Genomic DNA, 14,960 nt, shown 5'->3' with positions numbered 1-14,960 from the left:
AGTTTGAGACCTCCTGTTTCTCTAGGTTGATGCCTTCTCCTGGTCCCAGCTCAGGGTTCTCATATTCCCTGACACATGCGGGGTGAACCTTAGGGCACACATACCAACTCTGACACATTCAAATCATGTGCCCTCAGAATGCTCTATCGCTAAGCTTCAGTTTCCTTGTCTGTGAGTGAAAAATCATACCCTCATTGTAGATTTGTTAGAAGAATTAAGTGAGAAATTATAAGCTAAAATATGTTGTGTAGTTTTTCAGACTAGCAGAGCCTTATTTAATTCTATCTTCTTCAAGCTGGTTAAGGCAATGCAGTGCCAATAATATAACTAAAAAGCATCTACTATGTGTTGCTCTGTTCAAAGACATATTTCAGTGAATTCTTCCAAAACAACCAACATAACTGTGAGCTGGTACTATTAGTCCCATTTTACATAAAGAGAAATTGAAGCTCAGAGAAGTTAAAATATTTGTCCATTAAAATAAATGTATGTCAGTAAGGAATGCTACAAACAATGAACTTTTTTTTTTTTTTTTTTTAAATCATCTTGCAAGGAATTAGAAGCTAATAACCCCAGGGTTGGGTCAATGAATTTGACCAGGTAGGGGCACTAGGTCAGGGTCACAGGCATCTTCTTGTTCCTCCTTCTCAGTCAGAAGATAGCTATGACCATTTTATCCTTTTACAGATCCAATTCAGGAAGAAGTAGGGGCAGTGGAAAACAGAAAATTACTTTCTCCTCATGCTGTTCTCTCATTTTAGGAAGATATTTTCGAGAAATGCCCTGGGACCTTTCCCTTACAGCTGAATGGACATAAGTGGGTCACATAGCCCAGTTGGAAGGAAGGCTGGGGAAGCTAGAATCTTACTTTCTCAGCCTTTCTGTGGAATGTTGGAGAAAGCTAAGGAGCCTGGGCATGGGTTTGGATGGGCTGAGGCCATGTCTGCCACCAGGAGACTGGAAGAACTAGGAATCTAGTACAAGCCTGCTTAACTTCAAAGTTTGCATTCTTTTCGCTACTCTATACTACATCTTTTGTTATATAAATGTAAATTATTTTACAGAAATTTAATATATTAATAAAAAATCCAAACTACAGTTTTCTGCTTTTCCTTTCTAAACTCTTTCAAAGAAAGCCCATTTACTTCTCTAGTGACCTATGATAAAAATGGCATATTATAAATATACCATTGTGCCATTATGGAAGAGGGTATAACACTCTTGAAATTTGTTTTCCCTTCGATATAAAAAATATATGTGATGTTATAAAGCAAGAGTCATCAAATTGGCAATAGACTTCAGATATATTTAAATGAAGAAGGATAGATTACATGTTTTTCAGAGATCCATTTTTTTATTTTTTATCATAAATTCATGTAACCTAGGTAACATGTTTCCACTCTATCTTTCAACCAAATATGTCTTCAACATTTTCAAATTTTAAGCCAGAATCTTTCTCTAAAGAATTTTTTGTATGTGTTTGAGGACCAGAGTTGCATTTCAAATTATTTCAGAAATCTACTAATATTCATCAAGACGTGAGTATACAGAAGACTAGAATATTTCAATCTAATTCCTCAAAGAGACATATTTACTTAACTCACTTACACTGTTGAAATGCAATTCAGATCCAAGTTTAATTTCAGAGTTAAAATTGCCATTCAGTTTTGCAAGAAATAGTTGTATTTGCTTTATTAAAAGCAGAAAGAAGTAAATGTCTGTTTATTTAAACCTTCACAAGAAGTTAGTTAATTTAGGGCATAAGAGAACAATCCTCCTTTTAGTCTAAAAATCATCATATTTAACTATACTCGTTGTCAGTGAGGGAGCAGTTTCTCTGGTTTAATATTTCACATTTTGATTCATGAAATCACCTTCTCTGTGTTATTGGTATGAAAGGAAGGGGTGGGTTATAAATATTGTGTTCAGATTAGTCATCTAAAAACAAGACATTTATAAAAGAACATTAAAACAATATTATCTGCAGGGGGGCTAAAAATGCCCCCATTAAAAGAAAAACAAGGTTTGTACTGAAGGTGGTTACAAAATACTAGATGAATGCTAACTATGGTTATTGATCTCAGTACTCAGTACTCAGTATTGAGCAGTACTAAGTTCAATGCTGTTTTCCTCAGAAATGCCTGCAACAATCTGCAACAGAAAAAGAAGAGTATAGCTCCATTATACAGGAGTGCATTGTTTGAAGACGGTGGGGGGAGGGGGAGAGGGGGCAGGGGTTGGGGGTCAAGGAATTCTAGAGAGAAGAGAAAAAAAGTGCATTGTTTTGTACAACAAGAAGTGGAGAAAAGGCAAGATGGCACTTAGATGATCTCCTCAGGGGCCCAGGTCCACAAATCTTCATGTACAGGCCTTCATCCTCACGATCAGAAAGTAGCAGCTTCACTGCCCGGTAACTATTCTCACTCTGGGTGAGATGAGATCTGGCCAGCAGTCCTAGAGGCACCATTCTGAAATTTTATGACACGATTTGAAAACCATCAATTCCAGTCCCCTCATTTTTCAGCAAAAAAACCTAAAACACTGTTAGATCAAAGAGGTTGTGCTAGGTGGCCCAGTTGTTATTTTCAGAACAAGAACAAGTCCTTGTAGTCCTTGGGCCAATGCCATCTCTCCTGCACCCACCACTCTATGGCTCTTACGTGGGCTTCCTTTGGAATGTTAGTGATGATGGTGCTGGGGATCTCTCCTCATCCTGAGGGGGACAGGGTAGGAAAGGGTCCAGCCACTGATGTCTAACAACCTTCCTAGTATGATACCAGGTGAGCAGGAATTTCTTCTCTCTCATCATTCTCTAAAATCCCACGTGTTTCTATAGCTACAGAGTCAGCTCTCTGCTCCTTGGAACCAAAAGGCCAGAGCATATGGAAACCTTGGTGAAGAGAACAGCAGCCACAGTTGTGATGACTGTGATGGTGATGGTGAAGGGGGTAGAAAGTGTGGAGGAGAGAGAATCCAATTTATTTTAAAATATGGATGTCTCGGTATGTATTTATTAGCTTTGTGCCCCACATCGATGCACAGGGACAAACGCAAAAGCTCTCATCTGACATCCTTTTACTACGTAAACAGAGAAGAGCGCTCATAATTATCACAAAAGTATACAGCTGGCCTAACAGCTCAGCCATTCCCGAGCAGGTTCCGTAGCTCTGGTTTGACCGAGATGAGAACTGAATTCCTGTTATCGAAAGAACTGGGTCGCGCAGCTCGATAGGATGACTGTTGACCGAGAGTGGAGCCATGCCGTTAGTCAGAGCTCCGCTTGAGGAAGCTGCGACACATTCTGCTCTGTGTGACGGCAGATGGCCTCAGCATGCCTTCATGCTTGGTCAGATGTTATTAATCTGTGACCAGAGGAGCAGGTGGCAACTCGAGTCCGTGCGATTTCCTTCAGAAGTCACCCGAGCTACGGAGACGTATGAATTGTCTCAACATGTTAGACTCTCCATAGCGCTTATTTTTAATAATTGTGCTTCTTAAGCAAATGGAAATGAGGGAAGGACATTTTATCTCCATTTTCCCGGCATCTATGAAAGACTCCATAGAATATTTAAGTGAGTAATCACTCACTTAAATACTCACTGGACAAAAGTAATTCTAAAATAGAACATTAACTCCACATTTAAAAAAAAATTTATTAAACCTGAGTAGTTCATTACCATGAAATTCATTTGATTATATTTTATAGCATGAATAGGAGTTTCCCCAGTATAAAGCATTCAGCCCAACCTTTTACAGATTAAGGTGCATTAGGAATGTAAATTATTCTAAGCCAAAGACTATTTCCTTTCCGGGTCACATCTCTGCAGCCCTAGGATGTCACCCTAGCACCTGAGAGATCAACACCTCCGTGAGTCTTCCTGGAGAAAGGGTCCTAATAGGCCTCATCAGTCCATGTGGATATATTTCTGTAAAGCAGTTAAAAATACCAGCATCCCAAATTAAAACCTTAAATTTATTACCTACAGTTATTAAAATGCCTTGGTCAGAGGCCATTCAGCATCCCCCAAATAGCTTTCCTTTCTTATTATTATTTGTATTAGTGAAAGCCATTTAAAAAGGAAATCCCATTTCAATTTATCTTTGTGTTTAGATTGTTGTTCTAGCCTAAGAAAAAAAGAAAGGAAAAAAAGCTAATCCCTTTATAAATGAAAATTGCCTTCTTGTGTTCTGAACTAATTCAATCTAAATTGTTAACTCTGCAGAAGGTGCATTCAGAAGAGAGAAATCTCATCCCAAGGGCTAGAGGGGTAACAGGTTTATCTTACTTATGCATCTGGTGCCCTAATTCACGAGGACTCTGAAACTCTGGACTTCCCACTCAGCTCACAGCCAGCAGCAGCCCCCTTTTATTCAATAAATTCTGCAATGGCAATGCAGTAAGATAATAAGCTCAACCCAGTGGAGTGTCCAAGATAAATACAGAGCCATGGCATAAACCTTTAGCAACTGGAAAGGAGCAGCTGTTCAATATCACGGAAAACTGCCTGGGGTTGAAGTTTGGGATGTAGGAGGAAGGGGGCCTAGAAAGACAACAACTTCACTTCACCCAACTTGCGAAGTGAAAATGCAGCATTCCAAAGCAAACAGCTCTGAATCATAAGTATGGAGTCTGGCTTTCCTACGTGCATGATGACCAAAATCTGTTTATTTGTAGGTGTCAGATTCTCCTCTGCAAAAACAAGCAAATGACTGTTACGGTTTTATATTTAGAGCAAAATGCTGAATGCTCTCTTAGAAGAATCCACCGAAGGTCTGTGCCTCCATCTTGTGTCAACAGAGAGCCCCCAAATAGATGCCCTAGGTCACTTCTTTTCCACTCCTCATGTAAAGCAGCATTCTATTTGGAATTCAGAAACCAGACCCTGACAGGAGTTTTAAACAGCATCAACGTGTCTCCTGTCTACAAGGGATTCATTCCTTGCCCCACTTCCTCTTTGAGCTTAGTCCCCAACACAAACAATTAGAAAACCACACTGAACCAGATTGTGGCAAATGATTTCATCGTAATTTGCTTTTTAATTTCAGTTAAATTGAAGGAGGCGATATGGAAGTCAATGCTAGCATTTTCCCCAAGCCTAGGCCTTGAGTGAAGCATCCCAGGCAGGTTTGTTCCTGCCTGAATATTTGTTTTGTAGCCCTTGAGAAACTTCTGTCCAAGTAAAGCTGTTCGACAGGTTCATGTTTAAGAGCTTTGGTAAACTCCACGCTTAACCACAATTACAGCACCTACTAAAAATAATTTACAGAGACACACAAAGCCGGAGTGTGAAGGGGAGAATTTGGCCTGTCTAGCTAAATTGCTCTCCGGTTGTTTTAGTAGATTCTGCCCGAGAATCCCAAAGTACAGCTGAAGATCCTGCTGGGTCAGACTCTGGCATGTCTGAACTGTGTTGTTCACCAACTCCCTCCACTATCTATGTAATAGTCAGGAGAGTCCTAGATAGATAAATGGATAGATAGATAATGTCATAATCTATCTATATCTATATTTCTTAAATTAAGCAATTGTCCTATATGGTCTTACTGTCCCTTATCTTTCCAGAAATAGAAACGTAATTGGTTTCTACCTTTGTCATCAGAATAAATTGTGTGGCTGAAGGGATTTGTGTTCTAATGGTCGTTTTCAAAGAAAAATGCAATATAGTCATCTTAAATAATTCAGGAGTCATGTAATTATAATCATTTTTACATAGAAAACAAAACAGAAACCACTTAGATAATTTTGGTTGAGTCATACTTCCACTTTCCACTCTGGTTAGTGGAAAACGATAATAATATACCTAGAATTTATTTTGCCCCCATGGATGCTAAAAAAAAACTATATTTCAGTACCTTCTATGCACAGAAAAAAGAAAATTACTTCCAGTCTTTTGAGTGCTTACATTATACAGATGTGCAAAGAAATTGCTGCTCCCTTAACTTCTCCATAAAGATTTAGCTTCCCTACTGGATGCCACCCAAAAAGTGGCAGAAAAAATTGTCAGTCCAGTAATTAGTCCAATAGACTAATCCCGGGCCAACCCCATCACTGAAACATCAACTTAGGCCACACAGTCTCACTCTAATAAGGCTGTTCTTTACCCTTCTTCCTTCCTTCCTTAAGTTAGCAGTGGGTAAGTGACAGAGACTGATAAGCTATTAGAGCAGCAGGTAAAGGGAGTGGCGCACATGTATTTGTGTTCCTTGTGTAGTTCTCCTCATTGTTGAACCCTCTAACAACCCTTGCTAAACAGTAAAGATTAGTCCACCACTCATCTACCTCTTCATCCAACTAGGGTTCCACAAGCTTCTCAGCTGACCCTTGGTGATGGGCATCCTGAGGTGTCTGGCCCAGGCAGTTGGCACTGTAGGCCTTGGTTAGAGGACCACTTCACTCTTAACCATGATCATCCTCCAGACTCAGACACCAGATTGCCTGATTCCAGATCACTGCTTCCCATCTGAGACCTTGGATAAATTATTCAATATCCTTGTGTCTGTGTTTCCTCATCTATAAAATGGGGAGGGGCTAATAATAACAGCATCTACCTTTCAGAGTTGCTATGAGGATGAGTTAACAAAGATGAAGTATTTTGAGTGGCACCTGGCACATGTAAGTGTTATGTAAGTATTTATTACAAGTGCTATCGTTGTTGTGCTAGGAAGGTATGCAGTCAGAGTCAGCTTACGTCTACATGTGTCATGCAAACATGTGACAACCTCTAGATTCTATGTGACAACCAGCCAAAGGAAAATGCAGATCTTTGCTATGCTAGGCCATGCAGCATTCTCAGTTGTGACCAGCCCCAGGTTAGTAGTAGAGCAAGCTGAGATCTTCTCCTAGAATCCCAAAATGAATCAAGGAAAACTCTGCCCACATCATTTGGTTAGGCTTGCCTAATCGCCATGCCTGGGCCAAAGCCAGAGAAAGGAGCCAGAGCTCAGTCTCACCTCATCTGTCTTGCCTCTCCCCTTCTTCTCCCAACAATCCTCAAAATGCTATCAGGAACTTGTCCCTCACTTGTCCCTCCCGTCTCCCTTCCCTTGCGTCGTATCTTCCTTTTCCAGACTCCAGGTTCATTGGCTATGATAAAAGGGTGAAAGAGTGAAGGAGAACTTACTAACATTGAGACCTAATTAAGAAGCTTTCTAAAATATCATACGTACTACACTAGTTCACAAACCAAAATATAGCCAGAACCATCTTCGAATCGTCAGGGATAAAAGGAAGAAAAGTACCAACAACTAAGTGGGTCTGGGGTCTGGAATTCAGAGAAGTAGCAGGAATTCAGGATATTTCAGCCCATGGAAGCGATTTCCTGAAGAGATCTCTCCAGGTCTCCTTCCAGGGATTTTTGGGGAGAAGGAAACATTTTAACTAGAAATAAAGTACTGATTCTAGATAATTATAAATTAAGATTTTCTGGGAAAAATTGGCTGTAAGATGCATCTTTCAAAACTATCATGAACAGGGGTGCCTGGGTGGCTCAGTGGGTTAAAGCCTCAGCCTTCAGCTCAGGTCATGATCCCAGGGTCCTGGGATCCAGCCCTGCATCGGGCTCTCTGCTCAGCAGGGAGCCTGCTTCCTCCTCTCTGCCTGCCTCTCTGCCTACTTGTGATCTCTGTCTGTCAAATAAATAAATAACTATCATGAACAAAGCAGGAAACACAGCACCTTAATGAGAAACAACCTGGAGTCAGGATTCTTTATAGACATTTTCTACAGGGAAGGCCAATTTCTATAGTTGATGACCAATAACAAATTTTTTAAAATGATACCCAAAAAATTAGTCTAAAAATAGACTCACTCAGCTCCTGGTAGCATCCTCCTATGATCTAAGAAGGTAGACCACACATACAGGTTTAAGACCTTCCTGTTCAACACTGCAGTACCATGAAGAACCATGCTGTTCTGATACAAAAAAAAAAAAATAATAATAATAATAATATATTGCTTTGGGACTTCTCTAAGCTACTCCAACTAAAATATAAAAATAGAGAATATTCCATGGAACATACAAATCTAGAAATCCAGACATCTCCAAGCTTCCTAGCTGTAAACCACCATGAGAACCATCTATGAACAAGCCACAGTATCTCCTTCAAAGCAGATGTCCCTGCTCATGGTTTCAGGTATAAACTACTCTGTCTCTTCTATTAACACTGCAGCCACAAGTGTATTCTGTATTTAATTTTCTGAGGCTCTGTGTGTCCACGCACAGGATGAAAATGGTAAACAGGCTCAAAGTCATGAAGAAAACTTTGGTGACTGTAATTGTGTTGCCCATTTCTGTCTGCAAGGTCATTCATTAGCTGCAATTTTATGAAAGTGGCAGGCCTAACTCATTAAAGCCATTGGTGTTTTTAAAATGGAAACGGTTCATAACAATTTAATAGAAGAAAAAAGCCCTGGGGTCATGCAGAAGTTTCTTCATTAAAAGAAAATTAACCCTGAATTTGTAGCACCAAGATTTAATAAGCAATGGTAATTCTTGCCCCAAATTTATCAGATCAAAAAAGTACCATATAGCTTGATTATATGCGGTAATTAGGATAGAATTGAGAAGTAATGGAATCACAGAACTTTTAGACCTGAAAGAGATGTAACAGATTATTTCATCCAATCTCTTTAGTTTGTTCCTCCCAACCCATGCCCCCATGCCTCCCTCTCCCCACACACACATTTTACAGACAAAGCAACTGAGTCCCAGAAAAAAAATTCCTTTCTCTAGGTTACATACTTAAATATTATAACTAAAAGCCTATATACTCATTTTAGCACAGAAAATGACAAAAGAAATTCTAGTGTAAATAACAATCTAGAGCAAAGGTTTGTATTATATAAGATAAAGAGGCTAATAACCTTAACATATAAAGAAATTTCTATTAATCAATAAAATGTTTAATAGCTCAAAGGGAAACTAGAGAAAGCACATTCATAGACAATTGAGAAAAGCATCCATAAGAATTCTTGATAAATGTTCAATCTTAAAAAAAAGTAAAGAAATGCAAATTGAAATAAGAAAAGTTCATGATCACCTATCCATTGATAAAAGATTTTTAAGTAGGTTAATATTCACTATTGCTGAGGGTTATAGAGAAGGGTTCTTTTATATGCTGCTGATACAGATAAAATTTGGTACAAACTTTCTGAACAGCAGTTTAGTAATATATCAAAAGCCTTAAAAATATTTATGTCCCTTAACCTACTAATTCAATTTCTAACCATTTATCCTAACAGATAATTAGAGATGTACACTAGTAATTATATAAAATGCAATATTATAGGAGTGAAGAGTTGAAATCATAGAAATGTCCCATAATAGGGACTGTGTAAATGTATTTTTTACATTCTTTCAATTGAGTATCACCCAGTAACATGTCATATGACAAAGTAAATTTCAAACCAAAAAAAAAAAAAATGTAAAAATATCAGATTATAGAAAAAAGGTACAGTAAGAAACAAAATATAAAATATATGGAAAAGAGATAACAAAATGTACAGCAGTAGCATTCTAAATATTTCTGCTTTGTTTTCCACAATTTTTCAAAATTTTACCAATAATAATCATGCATTACATAAAGACAGAATCCAAGCAATTTAAATGCCAACAAAGCATCTATTAAAATAAACCTGACTTATTTTTCAATGTGGAAGTAGAATGTTGTAATCTGCAGGGACCCTTCCAAGGATATCATTCTATAGTTGGAATCTGAGCCTTCAGAAAGCCACACTCTCTCTGTTAAACTGCTTCAATGAGAATAAGACAAATGATCTCTCCCTCCCTCTCTCTCTCTCTCTCACTCACACACACACACACACACACACACACACACAGATGCACACACAGAATTATTTTCATACTGCATTTAACCTTTTGGCAGTGTGGGGGGGTCAGGAGAAGGACCCAGTGTCCCTTTAAATCTTAAGCATCACTTTGTAACTTCCATCCCTGAAATAAGGTCACTGGTTTAAATGCCTTTAGCACCTGATTAATTAGTAATCAGGACAGAGTAGATAGTTTTTATGCTTCAGAGCCAGTAATTATCATTCCTGACACAGAATTCAACTTTTGGTAGGCAGCAGGCATGCTGCTGTCACCATTATACTCTGCTCCACACTCCAAATTTATTTTAAGGTTCTGTTTGGAAAAAAAGAAAGAATCCTTGTGAAGATTTTACCCAAAGCAGCCTCTTACTGGAGTCATTTTTTTTTTCTTTCTATCAGATCCCTACATTATACAGGTGAAAGAACTGATTATTTGCTAAAAGCAAAGAAATTGCAGAACACTAGTATGTATCTCAGAGAGATATTAAAGATTTTTGAAACTCAAATCATGATTATTAAAACAAATAAAAAAAGGGAGGGGAAGAAAAGACTTTCAAATTATAAGAAAGATTCCTAAAGTACCATGAAAAAATTAGAAAATCTGGCTTTTCCCTTTTTAATTTTGAATGTTGTACCTACAATCAAACACATGTACATCTAAAGCCTCTTAATTAAGGAACCTTTTGGGGAAACACCTGTAATGAATGGCAAGTATCAAAAGACAAGAAAAAACCAGTGTTGGTGATGATGTGAAGAAAAGGGAACCCTCATGTACTGTTTGGGGAATGTAAATTGGTGCAGTCGCTGTGAAAAACAGTATGAAGTTTCCTCAAAAAATTAAAAATAGAAACAACATACAATCCAGTAATTCCACTACAAGGTATTTACCCAAAGAAAACAAAAACATTAATTTGAAGAGATAAATGCACCCTTACATTCATTGCAGTAGTATTTACAATAGCCAAGATATGGAAGCAACCTAAGTGTATGTCAATAAATAAATGAATAAAGAAGATGAATACACACACACAATGGGCTGTCACTCAGTCATTTAAAAAAGAAGAAAATCTTGCTATTCATGATAACATGGATGATGGATCTAGAGGGTATTATGCTAAGTAAAATAAGCCAGGCAGAGAAAGCCAAATACCATATGATTTCATTTATATGCAGAATCTTAAAAATAAAATAAAGAAACAAAACAGAAACAGACTCATAAATACAGAGAAAAGACTGGTGGTAGCCAGAGGGAAGGAGGTGGGTGGATAGGAGAATAGGAAAAGGAGATTAAGAGGTACAAATGCGAGAGATGAGTCAAGATGGCGGAGAAGTAGCAGGCTGAGACTACTTCAGCTAGCAGTAGATCAGCTAGATAGCTTATCTAAAGATTGCAAACACGTGCAAATTCATCAGCAGATAGAAGAGAAGAAGAACAGCAATTCTAGAAACAGAAAAACAACCACTTTCTGAAAGGTAGGACTGGTGGAGAAGTGAATCCAAAGCTACGGGAAGATAGACCCCGGGGGGAGGGGCCAGCTCCTGGCAAGCGGCAGAGCAACGGAGCACAAAATCAGGACTTTTAAAAGTCTGTTACGCTGAGGGACATCGCTCCAGAGGCTAAACCAGGGCGAAGCCCATGCGGGGTCAGTGTGGCCTCAGGTCCCGCAGGGTCACAGAAGGATTGGGGGTGTCTGAGTGTCGCAGAGCTTGCAGGTATTGGAACAGGGAAGCCAGCTACAGAAACAGAGCCAACAGTAAGCTCACAGCTTGGGGTTACCTTGAACTGGTGGCAGGCTCGGTGACTCCAGGGCACGGCCGGAGGTCAGGCAGACAGGAGTTACTGGGCGCTGTTCTCTGAGGGCACACTAAGGAGTGGGGCCCCGGGCTCTTGGCTCCTCTGTGCCAGAGACCAAGAGGCTGCCATTTTCATTCCCGTCCTCCGGAACTCTATGGAAAGCACTCAGGGAACAAAAGCTCCTGAAAGCAAACCTGAGAGGATTACTCAGCCTGGCCCTGGTAAGGGTGGTGCAATTCCACCTGGGGAAAAGACACTTGAGAATCACTACAACAGGCCCGTCCCCCAGAAGATCAACAAGAAATCCAGCCAAGACCAACTTCACCTACCAAGGAGTGCGGTAGCAATACCAAGGAGAGCAGCAGAATTCCAGAAGAGGACAAAGCAAAGCACGGAACTCATGGCTTTCTCCCTGTGATTTTTTAGTCTTGCAGTTAATTTAATTTTTTTTCTTTTTCATTTTTTTTTCTCTTCTTCTGCTAAAATGTTTTTTTAACTTTTACCCTTTCTTTTTTAACGTTTTTTAACTAGTTTATCTAATACATATATTTTTTTCTTTTTTTACTTTTCTTTATTCATTTTCTTTTTTAAATTCTTTTCTTTTTTTTTTTTCCTTTTTTTTTTCTTTCTTCCTGAACCTCATTTTATCCCCTTTCTCCCCCCTCAAGATTTGGAATCTCTTCTGATTTGGTTAAAGCATAATTTCCTGGGGTTGTTGCCACCCTTTTAGTATTTTCCTTGCTCCTTCATATACTCTTATCTGGACAAAATGACAAGACGGAAAAATTCACCACAAAAAAAATAACAAGAGGCAGTACCAAAGCCTAGGGACCTAATCAATACAGACATTGGTAATATGTCAGATCTAGAGTTCAGAATGACAATTCTCAAGGTTCTAGCCGGGCTCAAAAAAGGCATGGAAGATATTAGAGAAACCCTCTTGGGGATATAAAAGCCCTTTCTGGAGAAATAAAAGAACTAAAATCTAACCAAGTTGATAACAAAAAAGGTATTAATGGGGTGCAATAAAAAATGGAGGCTCTCACTGCTAGGGTAAATGAGGCAGAAGAAAGAATTAGCGATATAGAAGACCAAATGACAGAGAATAAAGAAGCTGAGCAAAAGAGGGACAAACAGCTACTGGACCACGAGGGGAGAATTTGAGAGATAAGTGGCACCATAAGATGAAACAACATTAGAATAATTGGGATTCCAGAAGAAGAAGAAAGAGAGAGGGAGCAGAATGTATACTGTAGAGAATTATTGGGGAGAATTTCCCCAATATGGCAAAGGGAACGAGCATCAAAATTCAGGAGGTTCAGAGAACGCCCCTCAAAATCAATAAGAATAGGCCCACACCCCGTCACCTAATAGTAAAAGCCTTAGTGACAAAGAGAAAATCCTGAAAGCAGCCTGGGAAAAGAAGTCTATAACATACAATGGTTAAAATATTAGATTGGCAGCAGACTTATCCACAGAGACCTGGCAGGCCAGAAAGAGCTGGCATGATATATTCAGAGCACTAAACAAGAAAAACATGCAGCCAAGAATACTATATCCAGCTAGGCTATCATTGAAAATAGAAGGAGAGATTAAAAGCTTCCAGGACAAACAAAAACTGAAAGTATTTGCAAATACCAAACCAGCTCTATAGGAAATATTGAAAGGGGTCTTCTAAGCAAAGAGAGAGCCTACAAGAGGTAGATCAGAAAGGAACAGAGACAATATACAGTAATAGTCACCTTACAGACAATACAATGGCACTAAATTCATATCTCTCAATAGTTACCCTGAATGTGAATGGGCTAAATGCCCCAATCAAAAGACACAGGGTATCAGAATGGATAAAAAAACAAAACCCATCTATATGTTGCCTCCAAGAAACTCATTTTAAGCCCGAAGACACCTCCAGATTTAAAGTGAGGGGGTGGAAAAGAATTTACCATGTTAATGGACATCAGAAGAAAGCAGGAGTGGCAATCCTTATATCAGATCAATTAGACTTTAAGCCAAAGACTATAATAAGAGATGAGGAAGGATACTATATCATACTCAAAGGGTCTGTCCAACAAGAAGCTCTAACAATTTTAAATATCTATGCCCCAACGTGGGAGCAGCCAACTATATAAACCAATTAAAAACAAAATCAAAGAAACACATAAACAATAATACAATAATAGTAGGGGACTTTAACACTCCCCTCACTGAAATGGACAGATCATCCCAGCAAAAGATCAGCAAGGAAATAAAGGCCTTAAAGGACACACTGGACCAGATGGACATCACAGATATATTCAGAACATTTCATCCCAAAGCAACAGAATACACATTCTTTTCTAGTGCACATGGAACATTCTCCAGCATAGATCACATCCTCGGTCCTAAATCAGGACTCAACCAGTATCAAAAGATTGGCATCATTCCCTGCATATTTTCAGACCACAATGCTCTGGAGCTAGAACTCAACCACAAGAGGAAGTTTGGAAAGAACCGAAATACATGGAGACTAAACAGCATCCTTCTAAAGAATGAATGGGTCAACCGGGAAATTAAAGAAGAATGGAGAAAAATCATGGAAACAAATGATAATGAAAATACAACGGTTCAAAATCTGTGGGACACAACAAAGGCAGTCCTGAGAGGAAAATATACAGCGGTACAAGCCTTTCTCAAGAAACAAGAAAGGTCTCAGGTACACAACCTAACCCTACACCTAAAGGATCTGGAGAAAGAACAAGAAAGAAACCCTAAGCCCAGCAGGAGAAGAGAAATCATAAAGATCAGAGCAGAAATCAATGAAATAGAAACCAAAAAAACAATAGAACAAATCAATGAAACTAGGAGCTGGTTCTTTGAAAGAATTAATAAAATTGATAAACCCTTGGCCAGACTTATCAAAAAGAAAAGAGAAAGGACTCAAATAAATAAAATCATGAATGAAAGAGGAGAGATCACAACTAACACCAAAGAAATACAAACTATTATAAGAACATACTGTGAGCAACTTTATGCCACAAATTTGACAATCTGGAAGAAATGGATGCATTCCTAGAAACATATAAACTACCACAACTGAACCAGGAAGAAATAGAAAGCCTGAACAGACCCATAACCAGTAAGGAGATTAAAACAGTCATTAAAAATCTCCAAACAAACAAAAGCCCAGGGCCAGACGGCTTCCCGGTGGAATTCTACCAAACATTTAAAGAAGAACTAATTCCTATTCTCTTAAAACTGTTCCAAAAAATAGAAATGGAAAGAAAATTTCTAAACTCACTTTATGAGGCCAGCATCACCTTGATCCCCAAACCAGACAAGGATCCCATCAAAAAAGAG

At 38.7% G+C, this 14,960-nt stretch overlaps 1 long non-coding RNA gene across 2 annotated transcripts in view; it reads right to left on the bottom strand.

The window, feature by feature from the left end:
- The window catches only part of LOC309846966, an 85,428-nt gene extending 73,572 nt beyond the window's left edge, over positions 1-11,856 (bottom strand). Inside the window, exon 1 of one of the 2 annotated variants that reach the window (XR_014302221.1) lies at positions 11,607-11,856. This is a non-coding gene — a long non-coding RNA (uncharacterized lncRNA). The remainder of the gene's footprint in view (positions 1-11,606) is intronic. The other variant, XR_014302222.1, reaches the window with a different exon arrangement.
- Positions 11,857-14,960: the final 3,104 nt, after the last annotated feature.

The sequence above is a fragment of the Mustela nivalis genome (assembly GCF_964662115.1).
Source record: "Mustela nivalis genome assembly, chromosome: 1".
NCBI classification, from domain to species: Eukaryota; Metazoa; Chordata; class Mammalia; order Carnivora; family Mustelidae; genus Mustela; species Mustela nivalis.
Note: the sequence above shows the minus strand (reverse complement) of the source record. Positions and strands in the feature narration are given on the sequence as shown.